This window comes from Suricata suricatta, chromosome 4, assembly GCF_006229205.1.
Source record: "Suricata suricatta isolate VVHF042 chromosome 4, meerkat_22Aug2017_6uvM2_HiC, whole genome shotgun sequence".
Taxonomy (NCBI): Eukaryota; Metazoa; Chordata; class Mammalia; order Carnivora; family Herpestidae; genus Suricata; species Suricata suricatta.
The window spans coordinates 148,456,866-148,477,143 of record NC_043703.1 but is presented as its reverse complement, the minus strand read 5'-3'; the positions used below and the strand labels follow the sequence as shown (position 1 = coordinate 148,477,143).

Sequence of the window (20,278 nt, the reverse complement as noted above, 5' to 3'; positions counted from 1 at the left end):
TACAGTTCAAGAAATAATCTTCTCTAGGATAAATTGTTTATATGGTTAATTGCTGCCTTCTCTGGATTTTCACTGTGCATGCTTTTTTTTTTTTTTTTTTTTGTAGAGTTTGCGTTGGGATTTATTGCTATTTATTTGCTCAAACCTTTCTTTACATTGCATTGTTGAGCTCTTTGGAAAATACATCTACTCCTGAGCAAGTGGGAACCAGTGCACTGGTTCCAGTAATGGGTTTCAGGTTACTGGGAGAGTTATCAATCATTAGGTATCAGTGTTTTAAAAGGGAAAACCCAAAACATAAATTCCAAGGGTAAGCCAGGATTTAGAAGTAAGCATTATGTTCCAATAGAGGAACTGCCTATATAATCAGGGCACAAAGATATGAGGACACAGGGTAGAAATCAGAGACACAATGAATACACAATACAAGGTTATACCAGTAATGGGGATAATAATTATGGTGATGATATAATTTGGGTATTAACTACATGCCAACACCATGGTAAATACTTTAACTTGTTCATCTTTACCTTGATCCTGAGAGGAATATATTCAAAATCAGAAAGCTTAAATAATAACTTTTATTTTACTGTTATCTCCTTTCTCTCTGCAAGCCCATTAAAGTTACAATAAACACATTTAACAAAGTGTATTATCTCAGGAAGACAAAGTGAATAAAAGAATATGCAACCAGGGCTGAAACTTGCTGCATTTTTACAGAGACTGGAGAAATGAAGGCTGTCTTAGTAAGTGGAAGTTATAATCTCAGTGGCTACTGAACTCCAGAAATCTCTGCCCTTCCCCAATGGGGACCGATTTTCTATAAATGATGGGGAACCCCGGGTGGAGAAATGATACAGACTTGTCCCCAATAAAAAGAAACACCTTCTGTCCTACTTCCTGCCCCTCTTCCCTTCCCCAGGTCCCTGTCCAACTCTCCGGTACTCTTAGGCTGCTCCCAGAATCTTCACTGCACCATCCATTCTAAGTCAATGACACGTTTACAATTTGACAAAAAGTCCGAGCTTCTGTTCTTTTATAGATCTGATTAATTTAGATTTATGGAAATGTTTATTTATAAGAGACACTACCTTCAGATATTGCTCCTCACATATCTGTGGTTTTGCATGCTTTTACATGATCTTTAGTTCTAAAGAATGAAGTAGAAGCTTCCAGTTCAATGACTATCCAGTGTATAGCAGGAAGAGAAACTCCTGATCATGTTGTCAGAGATTAAGATGACAATAATAGAAATAATACAAAGGTACAATCCTAAAGTGAGCAAACTTGGAAGGAAGCTGCTAACAGTTCATTCCAGTCTCAGTTCTAGACTCTTGTTTTGAATGGGGAATCATGGGTCATGATTCTCTCTTCTCTCTCCCATTGAAGTAATTGTGTTAATGTGTACCTTTGAAGAACACCAGCCCTCAGACTTTGGGAATAGTCACAATAGTTTTAACAACGATGAAATAGAAAGGGGTAAATCATGTGTCTTTCCTTACATCTAGTATATCAAGTTTTGTTCATTTATGATAGTTTTTCTCTATTTGTTATTAATTCACAAATGATCTGGAACAGACTACTGATAATCTCAAAATATTATACACATCCCACCACTTTGCATGGAAAGTCATGGTGCTAACAAGAATCTGAACCTTTGTGTGAACTCCAAGAAGGTAGTGTTGGGGAGGACAAAGACTTCTCAGAAGAGAAAAAGTCCAATCCATCTTGCCTCCATTGACAGTGTTCCTCTCAACTGTTCCCACGCATCACGGTTCTGTAGTTACACTCCAGGTCTGACTGCATAATATAAACAAGATGAATTGGGAGGTTATAGAAAATGCGAAATCTCTGGGTAAATGTCTCTGAGTCAAACTACTTTAGTTGTCTTCACAAGACAAAGTTTTAAAAGCCAAAAATGGGAAAAATAAAAATAGTACTTAAATCATACATGTTCATGTCTGGAGGGAACCTCATTGGTCACCAGGTTTCACCTTCTCCCAACCATCCCTGCTAAGCTATCACCCTGCCTTGGTTGGGGTACCTTCCAGGGAGGAGAGAACTGACCCTCAATAAGTGGATACAGCAGACATGGCTGTAAATTGCACAGCATTTCATTTCTCTTCTCCTGCTGTATCCATTCATTTATTCAAAGTCACTGATTAAGTCCCTCCTGCATACTAGTGATTTTTTATGGCATTATGATAGAAGGAGGTACACATCCATCCACTCTTATGAGTTTTAGCTAATTATTCGTTCAACTGCATTAGCAGTTGGCAACTCTTCCTGTCTAAATCTACATCTACTGTTCTGCACAATACTCTTGACATTCTTCAGCTCTGCAGAGCCTTCTCTCCAAAGAGACCTCAGACTTGGAGTATTATCACAGCAGAGAGACAAAACCAATTGCAGGCACAATGCTTGTCAACACATACTTGTTAAACAAATACCAAACACTGGAGTAGGCAGAGTGAGTTAGTACAAGCTAATTTACAGATGGTCTCTGCCTTCTAGAGGTTAATTGTCTAGGAGAATTCACAATAGCAAACATTAAGTATCAAAAGGAAGGCATACCCAATGTGTAATAGATCTGCAAAACAAAACAAAAAAACAACAACAAAAACAAGTCATTGGTACAGATGAGGAAGTCTTCAAAGGGGAGATGGCATTTGGAAGTCATGGTGCTAACAAGAATCTGAACCTTTGTGTGAATTTTAAACTCCAGCTTCTCTACTTTTAAAATGGATACATATTCATCTTCCTTTTTTTTTTTAATTTTTTTAACCTCACACAGTGATTCCATGAGCATGATGGGAGGTAGATTAAGAAAGTAACAGGGTGCCTGGTTAGCTCAATGGATTAATAAGTGCCCAACTCTTGATTTTGGCTCAGGTCATGACCTCACAAACTCTGAGATCAAGCCCTGCATTGGGCTCTGGGCTGAGTGTGCATGGAACCTGCTTGATATCCTCTCTCTCCATCTCTCTTTGCCCCTCCCCACTTGTGTGCTCTCTTTCTCCATCTCAATAAAAAATAAACTTAACAAAAAGAAGAAGAAAGTGGCAATCCACAAGATTCAAAGGAAGTTTACATGCCCATGAAGCAGAAAGTCTTTACATAGCACAAAGTACACACAGGGATCAGCAACGAAATGTACTAGAGACTGAAAATATAAATCACCTAGAGCATTATCTTAGAAGTCCTTGGGTCTTTACCTGTTCAGGAAGACTAAGCAGAGAGATAATTGATTATAGCCCTACCTTGGAATACACCATGTGCCTTCCCAATCTCTCCCCAGAGATGGCTTCATCAGAGTCAGGATATTGGTAGTTATAAGCAGAGGCAACAATTCTGTAACCAGAATCCTCTGTAATTTTGGGATGCATCTCAGAGTCTCTGTGTTTACTATACCAATCAAAGTAATGGAACTGTTTGACAAGTGACCAAATAACCCAGTTTTCCTAGAATAATCTGGTTACTAATATTCTTCCACTCTCAAAAATGTCTCTGTTTAGATAATTAATTTTATGAGAACCCTAACTATTCCTTGCTTGCCAGAGAGCATGCAGAAGTGGGCCACAGATTGCCTGTTTCCTGCAGCAGATGTCTGAGCAGAGCCATAAGGATAGCTTTCGGTACACTAATGGCCAACAGAACAATTGTTTAGAAACTGTACCATAGGAAGGGCACCTGAGTGTGTCAGTCAGTTAAGTGTCTGACATCAGCTCAGGTCATGATATCACGGTTCAAGGGTTTGAGCCCCATGTCAGGCTCTGTGCTTAGAAGTCTTTGGTCTGGAGCCTGCTTCAGATTCAGTGTCTCCCTCTCTCTCTGCCCCTCCCCCATTTATGCTCGCTCGCTCGCTCGCTCTCTCTCTCTCTCTCAAAAATAAATAAACTTTAAAAATTTAAGAAAAAGAAAGGAAATTGAACCATAGGCAAAAAGCCTTTCCATGCTTTGCAAATAAGCTATTATTATTTCTGGTTCAATTTAATCTGGTTGCATTCTCTCTTCATACTTGATCTTGTTTGTATTTTGTTATTGTTGTCTATTTGCTTTATCCAATTATTAGCCAATTCAAGGTTAAATTAGTAGCTTCTGGAAGGCAATAACCCATGTGGCATAATCAAGATGATGCTAATGATTTGAAGGGGGCATATGTACCTCATTTATACTTTACAAGGAATCCATGACAATTGTTTCAACTGACTTTGAAAATTCTGTAAATAATTTTAATTTCACAAGCAAAGATACTGATTTCCAAGTCCTGACTGTTAGTTGGTGTTGAGTTGATGGTGGCAGGGCATAACCAGGTCCTCTGAAGATAGATTCTAATCCCTGTCACCAGATTGCACCTTGGTTTTTGTTAGCAATGACTTGATTTTGGCTCAGGTCATGATCTCATGGTTCATGAGTTTTAGCCATACTTCGGTCTTTAAAGTGGCAGTGTGGAGTCTGCTTGGGATTCTCTGTCTCTTCTCCTCTCTGCCCTTCCACTGCTCATGGGTACGTACTCTTTATCTCTCTCTCAAAATAAATAAACTTAAAAAAATGATCTTATAGTTTCTTCCCTTGCCAGCCTCTAATTCTCACACAGTTCTTACCATGCCAGTCACTTGATCTAGCCTGGAAGGGTCTTCTTTCACCAGCCTCATAACCTCCATATGTTTTTCAGATCCCCACTTCCTCCAGGAAGCCCTCCGTGGTGCCTTAGGTCCCTGGGAATGTCTTTCTTTTCTGAGCTTTTACATCCATGACTTACAGAAAACTACATTTAGAATCTCAGTTGTTGACTATTTTTATATGACAGATTCTTATTTCCCTATTATCTTTTCAACTCACGGTAGACAGAAATTGTACTGGTTCATTGCTAAAACCCCAGTGCCTCTCCACCAACCCACCCCCACACTATGGGCAAAGACCCAGAGACATGGCAAACAGAGTAGACACAGACACAAGAATGTAAAACACAAGGGTAACTGAATCCTTTTGGGAAGTTCTGGCACTACTGTCTCTTACTGTGAAACTCATTCCTCACTGAGATCAGGTTCCCTCAAAGGTGGCAAAAGGAATAAATCAGGCTCAGAGACCCACCAACAGAAGCACCTGCACTTTGACCCGGCCTGTTCCCTCACACATCTGTGGTCCAAAGGGCTTTTGCCCAATGCAGGTGGAAGGTGGCAAGTCTGAACAGATCCTGAAATCTCTTTCCCTGAGGCTGGAAGGTGTTAATAACTGTGACAATTTCTGACTTCTGTTATGTTCAAATCTGTAACCATCAAGTGGACTCAGCCTCATCTGTGGATGTAGTGTCCATTCTTGTGGGGTTTTACTATAAATGGTGACAGACTCTACCTTTTCAAGCCTGTTAATTTAACTTACATTTCAGTGTTGGAGAAATCTGAAGGGAGCAACAGGGGCAGGCACACAATTATAAAAATGTGTTATGCCAGTGGAAGGTAGGCATATAGAAGATCACCTTTCACTAACAATTTCTTCTGCTTTGAAATCCCCCTGCCAAATGTGCATAGGTTAAACCCCTCACCTGCTTCACGTCTTTGCTCGAATGTTACTTCACAAGGAGACCCACCTTAACCACTAGAATGAAAATTGTTATTGCCTCATCTTGGTAGTTCTCCCTGAACTCTTTCCTGTCTCTTTATCATACTCCCTTTTCTAATACCTTATAAAATATATTTATATATTCCCAATAGTATTATCATGTGTCCTCTCACTATGTAAACTCTATGTGGTTGGCAATTTTTGATCGCTTTTGTTCACTGATGCATTGCAAGCATGTAGGATAGTGCCAGGCACTTAGCACATGCTCAAGAAATTGTTTTTACAGGATAAAATGGGATAGAATAGAATAAAAAAGAATGAATGAGCAGTATATCCTTACCAAACTCTGGGTATCTCAAGAATGGTTCACCTAGAGATAGAGCAACCAGAGCAGCTGTCAAGAGACCTCCAGGACACAGAACTACCTGAGGTATGCAAAGGAGCACAGACTCATGGTCTGTAACATTGGATGTCCCAATCCTCTCTGTAGTATGGGATTCACACTGGGACCTTTGTTGACACAAACTTTGAACCAAGCTGAGCGCATAATAGTACTACCACTTTCTAAAGACCCAAGAATCTGAGAAATTAAACTTGAAAAGATACACATCATTCCCTACCCACCTCTTGGGACAGAGTTTGTGTACCTTCTTCTCAGCACTGCACTTCATATTAGTAATAAAAAACAAGGAGCAAACATCAACCCTGACATCAAGGTATCTACTGTCGGAACCCAGGGGACAAAGAAGAGTAATAAGAATAATAAGAAATAAAGAGATGGTACAATAATACATAGAACCCAAATATTCACTAAATCTCTATTATGATTCAAGCTCTATTTTGAGTATTAGAGATATGACAATGACAATATAAATTTCAGCCAGGATACAGGGAAGAATGGTAAGTACATCATTATAATACATTGCAATAGGTGCTGTAAGATTTGTACACAGAAAATGCTATGAGAACATAGAGATAATGGTGAATAATTTTCCCATAAATGAAGGGAAAGCTAAAACATCAGGGTGATATTTTCTTTTGGCCTTGAAGGACAAATTGGAATTTTCCAGAAGAGGAAGTTGTGAATTTCAGGAAGAAAAACATAAGTGGTGGCAAGTGCAGATATCAGAATCCCCAATATTTTGGAAAGGCGAGACCCTATAGTTTTTAGAAGACTTTCTTTTACTCACTGTTCCAGGATATGTCTGGTCCTATGTCTGGTCCTCTCAATATTCCAGAATACTGGGCAGTGTCTGCTTCATAGGACACACTCAAGTATATACTGAGCAAATGCCTGAAAGAATGAAAGCAATCAGGGTCTAGCCGTCTCACCGATCAAGGCTTACAGCACATTTCCTTATTTTTAACAGAAGGGTTGATGTTTTCGAAGACCAACCCTTATAACCAAGGTCATATATGACTCTGCTCTGATTTTAATCTGTAATACCTTCCTTTTACAGAAGTGATGATTAAACCCTGTGATCAGTAGTCACACTGCTGCTCCTAATCCTGGTGTGGCCAGCCCAAGGTTGGGCCGGGGGTGGTCATTAGAAAATGGTATCAAGGGAGGATAGCACAGAGATGCATTCAGAGAGTCAGGCTGCTCAAAGTCTTCCCCTGCCAGCTACTAGTATGTGTTCTTGGACAACGACTCAATAGCTCTATGACTCTATTTATAAAATAGGAATAAAACTATCCAGGTCTTATTACTGTTTCAAGGCCCAAATAAATTAGTAATCGGCAAAATCTTTAAACAATACCTGATACAAAACAGCCACTTGGTAATTGTTAGATGCTCTTATTAAGAGTTTGCTATGAGGTGCGCCTGGGTGGCTCAGTCGGTTGAGCATCTGACTTCAATTCAGGTCATGATCTTGTGGTCTCTGAGTCCTAGCCCTGCATCAGGCTCTGTCATGACAGCTCAGAACCTAGAGTCTGATTTGGATTCTGTGTATGTCTCTCTCTGCACTCCCCTGGTCACACTCTGTCTCTCTCTCAAAAGTAAATAAACATTAAAATTTCTTTTAAAAAATTTTCTATGATACTGATTTTTGTGATTCCTCATCCACAGCGCTTCTCTGTCACATTGCTCTGACAGATTTAGCAGATAGAAGGAGCTGTGTACTAGGAGTCTGGAGGCCCAGGTCCTAGTCTTGGGTCTGTCCCAACCTAACTGTCTCCTCTAAGGCAAATAACTTTCTCCTCTGAGTCTCAGTTTCTTAAAGAGTTATGGTTAGACTCAGATGTATCTACAGGGATAAAAGAACCAAAAACATGTTCCTAGAAGACTTTTTGGGTTTCCAGTTTCTCCTTGTTCCTGAGATAGACACCATGAGCGTACTGATGCACATTGTCCAGGGGACTGATGCTTCCTCACAACTGGTTAGGAAGCAGGCACAGAGAGAAAATCTCAGTTCGGAGAGGAACACCTGACCTTGTGCCCAGCAGAAAATGTGTGGAGGCCCCATTGCCAGCCCCTTACTGCTGCAGTTCAGCTCCACCGTGGGCTGAGCAGGTGCAGGCGAAAGCAGCCGCTCTGTGTTCCTGGCTTAGTGCTCAATGGAGGGAAAAGTTTCCTTCCTGCAGTAAGTGCACCATTACGGGAATGTGGCAGTTAAAGTTTCTATCTTCTCCTCCGTTGTGGCACTTAGCTCACTGAACTAAAACTGCAGGATTTCCTTCTCTGTGTTTCCTGCCAGAGGGTGAGCACACTAAGGGCAATAATTATTATTTGTATCTATATTTATAGCATCTTACACGGTGCCTAGAACAACAAATATTTGTTGAATGAGGCAATGAATATATGTAGTAGTACCAACAAGAACAAGAGGTAACTAATGCCTTTCCTATATTTTATTCTGTGCAAGTAGTATAACGGTGCCACATTATTCCAATTAATCCTCAGAGCAGGACAAGGGGCGTGTGCCTCTCTATTGCATGGACAAGAAAACAAAGGTTCAGAAAGAATGAGAAACAGAAACAATTTACATAACCAGCAATCGGAAGAACCAAGGTTCCCAGGGACCTCTGCCTGAACCCAAGCCAGGGGTACAAGTACGGTAAGATATTCATCATAGGAAGGGACTAATCAGAGACCCCAAACCCAAATCTAAACTCAAATCAAACTAAACATAGATTCCAGAATTTTTCCTTCTCCACCTATTTTTTAAATTAAAGCACATAAAATACATTATAATTTTTGAATTCCTAGTTTTCTCACTACCTAGTCTTCACTTGGGTGGGTTGACAAATTCCATGATACAACTGTGCTAATAAAACCACCATGGAAAACCCCCTCCAGGAGTCCAAAGCCTGTATGCCCGGGGCAGAGGGACAGAAGCATTTTCAGTGCTGAACATCAAAAGAGGTGCTTTATTCTTTCAAAATGATTGTTCATCAGAATATTCAGTCTGAGTCTCATTTTACCAACATATTGCAAATCAGGGTTTATTTAAAAAGTTTTAATGTTTTTTACTTATTTTTGAGAGACAGAGAGAGGGGAGGGTCAGAGAGAGAGGGAGACACAGAAACTGAAGCAGGCTCCAGGCTCTGACCTGTTAGCACAGAGCCCGACACGGGGCTCAAACCCACAAACTGTGAGATCATGACCTGAGCCGAAGCCGGGTGTCCGACTGAGCCACCGAGGCACCCCTGCAAATCAGGGTTTAACTGGAGTTGTGTGCCAGGCTCTGCCAAGTCCACTCTGGTGGGAAGCCTGAGTTTTAGCCTAAAGCCAATGGTCCTTGGCCTTGAATACAGGACTATTAGCTGAACGCCATGCAAAAGTGGGACTCTTCAAAGCGCTGATTTGTTTCTTAGACGCCTAATAATTGCAGATGTTGGAAATTCCAGAATATAATAAAACTCTACTGCCATTATGGATGAATTTAATCTGGTGACAATTACTTCCATGAATCCCAAGTGAGAGCTTGGAGGAAGAAAGAAAGAGCAATATGGTCCATTTAAAAGCCCTTTTCAGGGACACCTGGGTGGCTCGGTTATGGATGCGACTCTTGGTTTTGGTTCAGGTCATGTTCTCACAGTTTGTTGGTTTGACTCCTGAGTTGGGCTCCACACTGACAGCACGGGGCCTGCTTGGGATTCTCTCTCTCTTGCCCCTCCCCCACGCACGCTCTTTAAATAAATAAACAAACAAGTAAGTAAATAAATAAATAAATGACCTTATCAGAAAAGAACTGATTCTGAATGATTTATTTGCATAGTCACATTCTAATCTGAAAAGGCAATAAAGGAAGCAAGAAGATTCTTGGGGTCATTGTTTCCATTACTGTTACTATGTGTATTGAATATGGGGAAGGGACTAACATCCCTGGAGAGTTAAGACCTACGTGGTCTCAAAGATCAGAAGGAGAGATATAGCAGGAGAACCAGGAATAAAAGGAATCAGAAAGGACTCTCGGGATAGGCTCCCAAGTCTCCTCACCACAGGAGGCATAATTGCTGAGCATAAGGTGAAGGGAGGCTCTGCCTCCTGGGGCATAGTCAGGCCAGGGTACTGGGTTTCCCTGGGCTTATGAAGATTAGTTACAGAAACTCTGGTTAAGAGATGGACTGTCTAAGGGTCTCAGCAGCAAGACAGGTGAAGTATCGACAGCCCTAGGAGTATTACTGAAGAAGAGACAGCTACCACGTGGAAAAGCCACACATGGACAAAGGGCTTACAGGTCACAAGGAGCAAATTCAAACCAAGGGAAATAGAAACTGAGGCCTCACGGATGGACAGTCCCCCACATGGCACGGTTTTGGACTGGCGCTCCCGGTTCAAATCCACAGCCCACTGTGGATGTCTCAGGGCTTAGTGCGGCATAAATGCTGCAAATATAAAAGTGAACTACACATATGTGGTCCTGGGTCTTAAGTTTATCTTGTGGTGGAGGACAGAGAAACTGCAAAACACAACACAGACCATTGCAGGGTGGGAAAAGTGACCCATAACATCCCATCGGGTCCCTTCCCTCCATATTCAGAGACATGGAAATAATGACCAAATTGCCTACGTCACCGTGTAGGGTGCAAAGCTCCTGAGAAACGTTAGTAATTCTATGCAAGTAAGATGTTATTTCATTGTTTTAAATTGCTTTGAACAGGATGTTAAAGAATTACAGTAATTAACATAATAGAAGAGATTAATGTGGATATTGGCTCAGAACGATGAAGGATGCCTACAACTGGTAAAAAAAAAAAAAGAAAAAGAAAAAGAAAAAGAAACGGGGATCAAGTGAAGAAATAAGTCTTCTAAAAAAGGTGGCAAATGACTCAACTAATACAAGTAGCCAAATTTGTGAAGTAGCATATGCTCCCTTCCAGGAGATAGCTGTCACTTTTGGAACCTCTGAGTCTCTCTCTGCCAGTGACAGATGACTGAAGAAGACAGTTTATGAGATGGCCTAACACCCAATATTGAGGACTAGTGTTCTCAGGAACCAATTACAAATGGATTTTCGTCAATCTGAACTATCTGTGTACAGCAGAGAGGAGAGAGATTAAGACAAGAAATCAAGAAAGGATGCTCATGAATGTCAAAGGAAGAAGGGAAGGCTAAAAGAAGGGCCAGAAAGAGGGGGAAGGCTGGGAGAGAGAGAAAAAGAGAGGGAATGAGAGACTGAGAAGAAGAGAGAAAATGAAAGAGAAATAGAGACAGAGAGAAATGGGGGATGCGAACAAAACAATACCTACAAAGAATAACTCTGTGGCAAGATGATCACTACAAAAGTGTTTAGAAGAAGAGAGTAAGAAAATGATGGAGATTCAGAAGAGTATTAAGTGTGGCTTTCTACAGAGAATGCTTGGAAGATTCAAGGCTACAGCTCTGTAAACCACCAAGCACAATCCTTGGTTCAGAATAGGCACTGATTCAATATTAATTTCATTGTATTTTCCCTTGCCTTCACTGCCACAAATAAATTACAATCAGATGTCATCTCTCACGTTTGGGAGAGTTTCACATCTTCACTCCTGCAGTACAAATGCTTAGTGATTAGAAAGAGGTTTTTTTGTTCTGTTCTGTTTTGTGTTCTCATTTCCACAGTCATGCTTCCGTATCAGGTAGCAGAAGTCTAAAAGCCTGGGACATCTTGGTTAAGAAGAACAATAATAACTTCAAAGTGCCTCAGAAGAGAGCAGGTAGGAATGTAATGTTCTTCTATACTGAAGGAAGTGGAGGTTGAGGTACTCTTGTAAATTTTACTAAAAGAAGTGAAAATAAAGTCTGTTAAAATTAGGTGATGTTTTCAGGAATGGACACTTATCTAGAAATATATCAAAGTATATCAAGCTGTTTATTTAACCTTTATGCACTTTTCCTACCTTATTGCATATAATTGATACTTCAGTTAAAAGCACATACTAGAAAGAATGTAGTAGAAGGTCAGTGCACTTTCTGAATTCCTCAGGACACACTGGGTTACTGCTGCTAGCAATCAGTAGCAGAGCTGGACATGACTCACGCTGTGCACTGGCTGTTCTAAGCTTACATTGGCAGTGATGGGGCCTTCTAGAAGGAGTGACCTTGGAACATGCTACATGACATGAAACCAATAGTTGTGCACTCTGGACACCAAAGATTCTGAGGAAAGGAGAGTGAAAACTAGCATTCTTTGAGGGCCTACTCAAGCTTTATACACATTATCTCATTTAATCCTAAATCTTTTTAATGAGTAAAGTAATTGAAAGGAACATGGAAGCATTAATTTTCCCAAGACAGTGATGTGCCATGAGAAGAAGACGATGCCTACATCCTAAAACTCTTCTCATCCTAACCCAGAATACTATGTGTTCCTTTTCTTTCTATGTTTCTAATCTGGCATTTTCCTGCAATTCTACTGTTGGTGAAGCAGTTTCCCTCATAGAAAGAGGTCTATTCTAGACCATTTGCTCCCAGTATTATGGAGAAAAGCAAACTTCCCCTTGATTTGAATCTCTCTGATATCCATTCCCCAGCTCAACTGCTTCCATTACTAACCAGATGAAAAATACCATTAGTAGAGGAAAACACAGAGTGGAAGCTTGGGAGTAGCAGGTGTAGTTTCTGCTCAATCCCATGTATAACTTCCATTAGCAGTAATGTCTGTGATGTGTGTGAGCTGAGGGAATACTCCACTTTATTAAGAGGAAATGATATATACAGTTACTTATGGAGTAAAATCAAATAGCAGAATTGCTATTTGTCTTTGGGAACTCTTTCTTATTAGTGTCACATAAATGCAAGTAGATATTTAAAGAGATTGATAACACACAGGCCAGGTAGAGCCACACCATTAGAATGACTAAAAGCCAATTTTAAAAACAGAGAGGTATGATTTTTTTTCTGACTTTCTGCAATGAGAATATTCCAATTCTAGAACCACAACCTCACCTCTTAATAAACATAGTAGAATGCAGTATTTCTAGATCTTAAGAATATCTGGAAGGCAAAGAGCAAAATGTGGTGATGCAAGCATGTTTTCTCTCGCCCTCACCTTTTCTACTAAGCAAAATAAGTTAATGAGTCAACTCATTTCCAACCACATGTTATGTGCCAATTGCTTAAATCAAATGAGAAGCTCTTTTGAGTGCAGGACCCAGAGCTCAAGTGAAAGTTGTCAGATTTGATAAAGTAGATTTGTTCTAGAAGGAAACATTCCCTTTCTATTTTCCAGGGTACATCTGTTTGCCAGAGTGCATTTCCCAGCTAATACCAGTTTGTCGACAGCGTTTGCAATGAACTTTAATTGTGTGCTTTACCTGACAGTCTTAATTGTAATCTGACTTCCTTCAGGTAGCAATCAGCCGAGTGAGGTAATCATATCTCCCTGAAGCCCATAAACACAACCACCTGCACCTCTTCTATTTTGCTTTCCTCTTTTTAACTCCGGTATCACATGGAGAGGGGATACAGAGCCTGAAAAGGTACAGTGTCCTCAAAATAGCTGCTATCATCACAGTGGTGTATAATTAAACACAGACGGAGTAACTGAAGACAAAAATAATCCTATAATTTAAAATTGTAATAGTAAAGCTGAGGTCCAAGCCGAGATTGGCTTTTTTAGTAGGGAAGAAATTGGTTCTGCTTCATGATTATGCCTGCGTTTGTAGATTTCCCCAAATGTTCTTCTTGGTATGTGGCTTTCTATGTGAGTATCAGGGGCTTTCCCCTTCTTAAGTCCCATCTGGAAGCTCCATGCTTTTCCCTCTTCTCTGTTCCCACTGCTCACATCCCTGAGCCTCATCCCCTCCCTCAGGGATTCCACTACTAGGTGGTTCTAAGTCTGTGTGTCCAATTTATCTTGTACAAACCACACCATTTGTGGTATTTGAATAATTTTTCTTAAATGAAAATCAGATTAGGCCACAGATCTGGCAGAAACAGTCAGTGAATTGACCTTCCCAGAAAGATGGCAGTGGAATCACCTATTCAGAAATTATCATGATCAACAGAAAATCAAGACAAACTTTCATGATGTAAAACTAATGAATAGACACAAACCAATGCCAAAATTATATGCTGTGAATAATCTCATTTCTTCATAATATAAATATATGCATTACATTTTCAAAAGCAGACACACCATAATTAGTATCATGAATTCATTTATATGTCTCATAAACTTTTTAATTAAATATTCATCTACAATTAATGACATTTTACTAGTTGAATATAATTTAATTGCCTTTCACAGCAATTTACTTATCCGTTTTCCTCCTTTCAACATTTACTTTCCCCCCAATGTTCAGAAATAGTAGAGATAAACAATATATAATTAAAAGTTTTCAAGCATAATCAATTATTTCCTTGGAGGAAAAATTCCTTAAGGCAAGTGAAAGGATAGGCATATTGTTAAAACTAATGATTTCTTTTACAAATTGCTCTCTAGAAAGAATGTTCCTCAGTGACACCAACCAATCTGTTGATTTTCCTTTCTTATATAAAGATTGATATTAAGGATTACTTCCTTTGATTATTAGCCATATGTGTGTGAATCATAGATATACATTCTTTCTCATATTTTTATCAGCATGTTCATCTATTTCTTGTTCATCTGGAAGAGCTCTTTATATATGAATATTATTAGCATTCATGTATAAAGAGCTACTAGGGGGCTCTCCTAGGTCACTGCTTCGGTCATTTTCTGTTTTGTCAAACCTGCAACACCTCCTCCACCATCCTTAATTTTACTTAGTGACCTTTTCCCGTGCTTCATTGAAAACCTGAAGCAATTAGAAAAGCACTCTCACAAGTTGTCACAGATGCACTCACCAACATCTGCAGCCATATGTGCTGCCTTCTTTCCTGCAACTGCAGGAAACTCCCCCCTGCTTCTGGCTGAGATCTGGCCTTCCTCCTGCGTACTAGCTCTCAGCCCCTCGAGGGGTAATCAAGGACTTCACAGCAGCACTTTCTCCTTTTTTGTATCATCAGCCTCCCCCTCTTTGCTGGATTATTCCCATCAACATATGAAATTGTTCTTTTCATTTCTCCTGTCTTAAAAATACCCACTGCTGTCTTCAATTCTACCTCCAGCTGGCAGTAGATAGTTCTTCTTTATTTTACAGCAAAAGTCCTTGAAATCACCGTCGATATGTCTGTTTTACTGTCTGCCAGACCTGTCCGTCCAATTGCCTTAAACCAATTCAGACTAGACCTTCCCTAAAACTCCAGTATAAGTTTTGATATAGTAGTAGCATTTGAATTGTGCTTCTGAAATGATTTCAATTAATTTCTCAGATATCACTAACTTCTAAGTTTCCTCCTTATTGACTCACCCTTTTCAGTCTCCTTTGCTGAAGAAAACTGTTAATCTTTAACCGTTGGTGTTGGAGTGCCACAGGTCTCAACCTTTGTTTTTTGTCATTAAAAAAAAATCCCTTCCTTCTACTCTCTTCTCTGTTTATATCCAGTCTCTCTCTTGGAAATTTTATTAAGTGTCTGGCTTTAAATACCATGTATAAGTTGGACAGTCTGGCTTTAAATACCATGTATAAGTTGGACAGTCTGTACCTCACTACAGACTCATCTCTTGAAGTGTAGACTCAAATTTCCAACTCCCTACTCTGTGTGGATATCCAATAACCATCACAAATGTGATAGATCCCAAACTAGTCTCTCGTTATTTTCCCTTAAGCCTGCTTCTCCCAAAGTCTTTTCTAGCTAGACCCCGTATAGCATCTCAATAACAACAGTGACTAAGATCAAAATTTTCCTAATTTCTCCTTTCTTCTTTCAACCCACATCCAATCCATCTGCAAATTCACTTGGCTCTACCTTCAAAATATGTACAGAATCTTACTACTTCTGATAACCTCCACTGCTGCCACCTGTTCTATGCTCTTATAATCCTTAAAATAACTCAGTAACTTGACTACTGGTTTCCTCCTTCTACTCGCCCTTTTATAATTTATTTACTATATGATAGTTAGGATGATCCTGTGAAAACATAAATCCAATTGAAAATCTCTTCTGTTAAAACTGCCAGTGGTTGGCCATCTCACACAGATTAAAATAGAGACCTCTTTAAATGGCCTAGAAAGTTCTACACTATTACACCTATGATATCTATCTGATTGTGTCTCCTACCTCTAGCCCACTTACTCACTTCTCTACAACCATAATGGCCTCTTGTGTCATTCAAGCATGCCAGGTACCCTTCTACAACATAGCTTTTTCATTTGCTATTCTCTCTGCATGGAGCCCTCTTCCTTATATCATATACGCATTGCTGACTCTCTCAAAAAACACCTTCCCAGCTGAGTGAAATAAGTCAGGCAGAGAAGGACAGGTAACATATATTTGCACTCATAGGTCTAACAGGAGAACAGGAGAACCCTAATGGAGGACCAGGGGGAGGGGAAGAGGGAAAGAGAGTTGGGGAGAGAGAAGGACGCAAAACTTGAAAGACTATTGAATACTGAAAATGAACTGAGGGTTGAAGGGGGAGGGGGGAAAAGAGGTGGTGGTGATGGAGGAGGGCACTTGTGGGGAAGAGCACTGGGTGTTGTGTGGAAACTAATTTGACAATAAACTACTTTAAAAATATCTGAATTTCCACATCACCCTTCCTGCCTTATTTTCCCTCATAGAGTTATCACTGTATAACATGCTCCATAATTTATTTATTTATTTTATCCTTTGTTTAACTCCTCAGATTAGGCAATGAGCTCAACGAGAGAAGAAGCTTCTCTCTTCTTTATTCACTAGTGTATGCCCCACAGCTAGAACACAGGAGTTGTCCAATAAATGTTTGTTAAATGAATAAACGAAAATATTAAATAACAAATCCTCTTATTAAACCACTCAAGCACCCAACCCAGCCCACAAACACGGGCCTATTGTTTGAATTGTAAAAAAAATAAAAGTCACTAATAAGTAGACGCATTTAGTAGTTTCAAGAGACAGAAAATAGATCTTCAAAGGCCAACAGTCATATTGACAGCAGACTGACTTACCATCAGATAGTAGATGCTACTATAGAAGTATCCTCAACATGCTGAGAGAGAAACTGTAAGCTTAAATTCTGTAATCAGCTAAACTGCCATTTGAAAACATGAAGTAGAAATAAAGACATTGTAGACATAAGAGTTCAGTTGGTTTTTCTAATCATATGGCCTTTCTCAAGTTATTCAACATCCTAGCTGTTGTTATCTCTTAATAAGTAGATAATTATGTTCTTGTTTCATAGGGTTTTCCTGTAAGAATTCTGTGAGGCTATACCTGCAATCTTTAACATAGTCCCATAATTTTTAGCTATGATTTTGATGATTACTATTATTATTTCATCATTAGAAAACATGAAAATCTCTCTACTTCATTTTATTTTATTTATGTTTTTTAATTGTTTTATGTTTTTCTATTTATTTTTGAGAGACAGAGAGAGACAGAGCATGAGAGGGGGAGGGTCAGAGAGAGACGGAGACACAGAAGCTGAAGCAGGCTCCAGGCTCTGAGCTAGCTGTCAGCACAGAGCACGATGTGCTGTGAGATCATGACTTGACCCGAAGCTGGACGCTCAACTGACTAAGCCACCCAGGCACCTCTCTACTTCGTTTTAAAAGCCTAGCCTAATCCTAATATTTATCTTGGCTAGTAAAATGAAATAAAAATGCCAATTTCACTTATAAATTTAGATGAAATGTTGTAGATAAAATATTAGCAAATCAAATACACCAGTATGTCATTACCAGTGAGGGTGTGTATCCCAGGAATGCAATGCATGAAGGGATTAACATCAGGAAATCTATTAATGTAATGCAGTATATTAAAAGATTAAAGGTGAACAACTATATGATTATCTCAGTAGAGTGTTGATAGAACTCAATATTCATACTTGATAAAACCCTCGGCACACTAAGAGAAGAAAACTTTCCTAACCTGAAATGATTTTCCGACTATATGCACTCTGAAGTCAGCATCCTATTATCTATTATGTGCCCTAGGCAAGTTGCTTATTTATTTTGGGCCTCCGTTTGCTCATGCAAAGAGTGGTAAACTAAGGAAACAGTGTCATTAGTTTATTAGAAAGGTTAAATGAAAAAGCTGGAAAGTAATCCCTAAGTTATAGCTTAGAAATGCCTTTGGTTATAAAACATGTTTCTCACTATATTAGTGAGGAAGGTATCTTAACATTCCAGGCCAGCTCTCTTTTTAACAATTGTTAACATTTTACTGAGGGTCCTAGTAAATATGTTAAAATAGAACAGATGGAGGGTAGAAATATTGGTAAATAATTTTCAAAAGTCACTCAGTAAAGGCAATAAAATTATTTACACAGAAAATTCTAAAGACTTGACCAATAAACTATTAAAAATAATGCAATAGAATTAAGCATCTGAATACAAGATAAACATTTGCATAAAACATTTGCATAGGTAAAATGGTAAAAAATTTAAAGGTGTAATTTAAAAAATCCATTCACAAATACTCCAAAAAGCCATTTAATTCCTAAGAACACATTAATAAGAAGTGTACTGGATCTCTGTTAAAAGTGGTATAAACTGGTGGGCCTGGGTAGCTCTGTTGGTTAAGTGTCCTACTTTTGATTTCGGCTCAGGTCTTGATTTTGTGGTCAGCAAGTTCAAGCCCCATGTTGTGTTCTGTGCTGACAGTACACAGTCTCCTTGGGATTCTCTCTCTCTCTCTCTCTCTCTCTCTCTCTCTCTGCCTTTCCCCTGTTCATGTTCTCTGTCACTCAAATAAATAAATAAATAAATAAACTTAAAAAAAAAGTGATATAGACATTTTAAAAAGATCTAGAGTGTCCTTGTTAGAAAGACTCCACATTGGGGCTCCTGGGTGGCTCAGTTGGTAGATTATCAGGCTTGGGCTCAGGTCATGATCTCATGGTTTGTGGGTTCATTCTCCACGTCAGGCTCTGTGCTGAAAGCTAGCTCAGAGCCTGGAGCCTGTCTTCAGAGTCTGTCTCTCTCTCTCTCTCTCTCTGACCTTTCCCTGCTCATGCTGTTGTGCTCTTTCTCTCTCTCAAAAATAAAAAATAAAAACCTTTAAAAAAATGAAAAACTCAATATTGCAAATATGTAAATTTCTTCTGTACTCATTTATAAATAAAACTAATACATTTTGAAAATACATGTTTTTGATGCTGATTCTACAGTCAATAAAGAAAATGAACAATAGTAAAGACGTATAGAGAGAATAATGAGGTAAAACTTGTCTTAATTCAAACCATATGGCAACTTGAATAGTCCTACAAATAGAAATGAAGGGGTGTATCAGCTTCAGATCTAAGAGCATTTTACTTCATTAACTTTGTGAGAGAAAGATAGTTTAATATGTTTTTTTTTTTTGAGAGAACTGGTCATCTCTTTGAAGAAAACAAAAACTTTATCTTTATACTTGCATTCTTACACCTCTAGATTCCTCACACTGCAGGAGAGCATCCTTTTAAAATGCAAATCTGTTAGGATGACTATTACCTAAAGACAAATGTTGGCCAGGATGTGCATGAAAGGAAAGGAAACTCTTAGACACTGTTAATGGGAGTGTAAAGTGGCACAACCATTATGGAAAACAGTGGGATGATTCCTCGAAATTAAAAATTGAACTACCGTATGGTCCAGTAACCCCACTCCTGGGTATGTATCCGAAGGAATTAAAATCATTACCTTGAAGAGATATCTGCATACCCGTGTTCTTTGCAGCATTATTCACAATAGCCAAGCTATGGAAACAACCTAAATGTCCTTTGACAGATAAATGGATGAAAACAATGTGGCATACCTGTAAACAATGGGATATTTTTGTAAATGTAAGAAGGAAAAGAATTCTGTCATTTATGGCAACACAGATAAATAGGAAGGGCATTATACTAAGTGAAATAAATTATTCATTCATTCACAAAACATACATTTATATACATCATCAGAAAAAGTATAAATTTCATTAATTGTCTTGGGAAGAAAATTTGGCTATATTTTTCAGAATTAAAAGGGCAAAATTAGGGGTATCTCGGTGGCTCAGTCAGTTAAGCATCCAACTTTGGCTCAGGTCATGATCTCATGGTTTGTGGTTTGAGCCCCACATTGGGCTCTGTGTTGACAGCTCAGAATCTGTAGCCTGCTTTGGATTCTGTCTCTCTCTGTCTCTCTCTGTCTCTCTCTCTCTGCCCCTCCCTCATACATGCTCTTTTTGTCTCTCAAGAATGAATAAATGTTAAAAAATGAAAAAAAGAATTAAAAGGGCAAAATTAAAACATTCTTCAAAGGA

At 39.1% G+C, this 20,278-nt stretch overlaps 1 long non-coding RNA gene across 1 annotated transcript; it reads right to left on the bottom strand.

The window, feature by feature from the left end:
- Positions 1 to 1,774: 1,774 nt before the first annotated feature.
- Positions 1,775 to 19,705, bottom strand: LOC115289251. Its single transcript, XR_003907509.1, has 3 exons — positions 19,678 to 19,705; positions 6,753 to 6,856; positions 1,775 to 1,800 (listed from the first exon to the last, which is right to left on the bottom strand). It is a non-coding gene; the product is annotated as an uncharacterized LOC115289251 (long non-coding RNA).
- Positions 19,706 to 20,278: the final 573 nt, after the last annotated feature.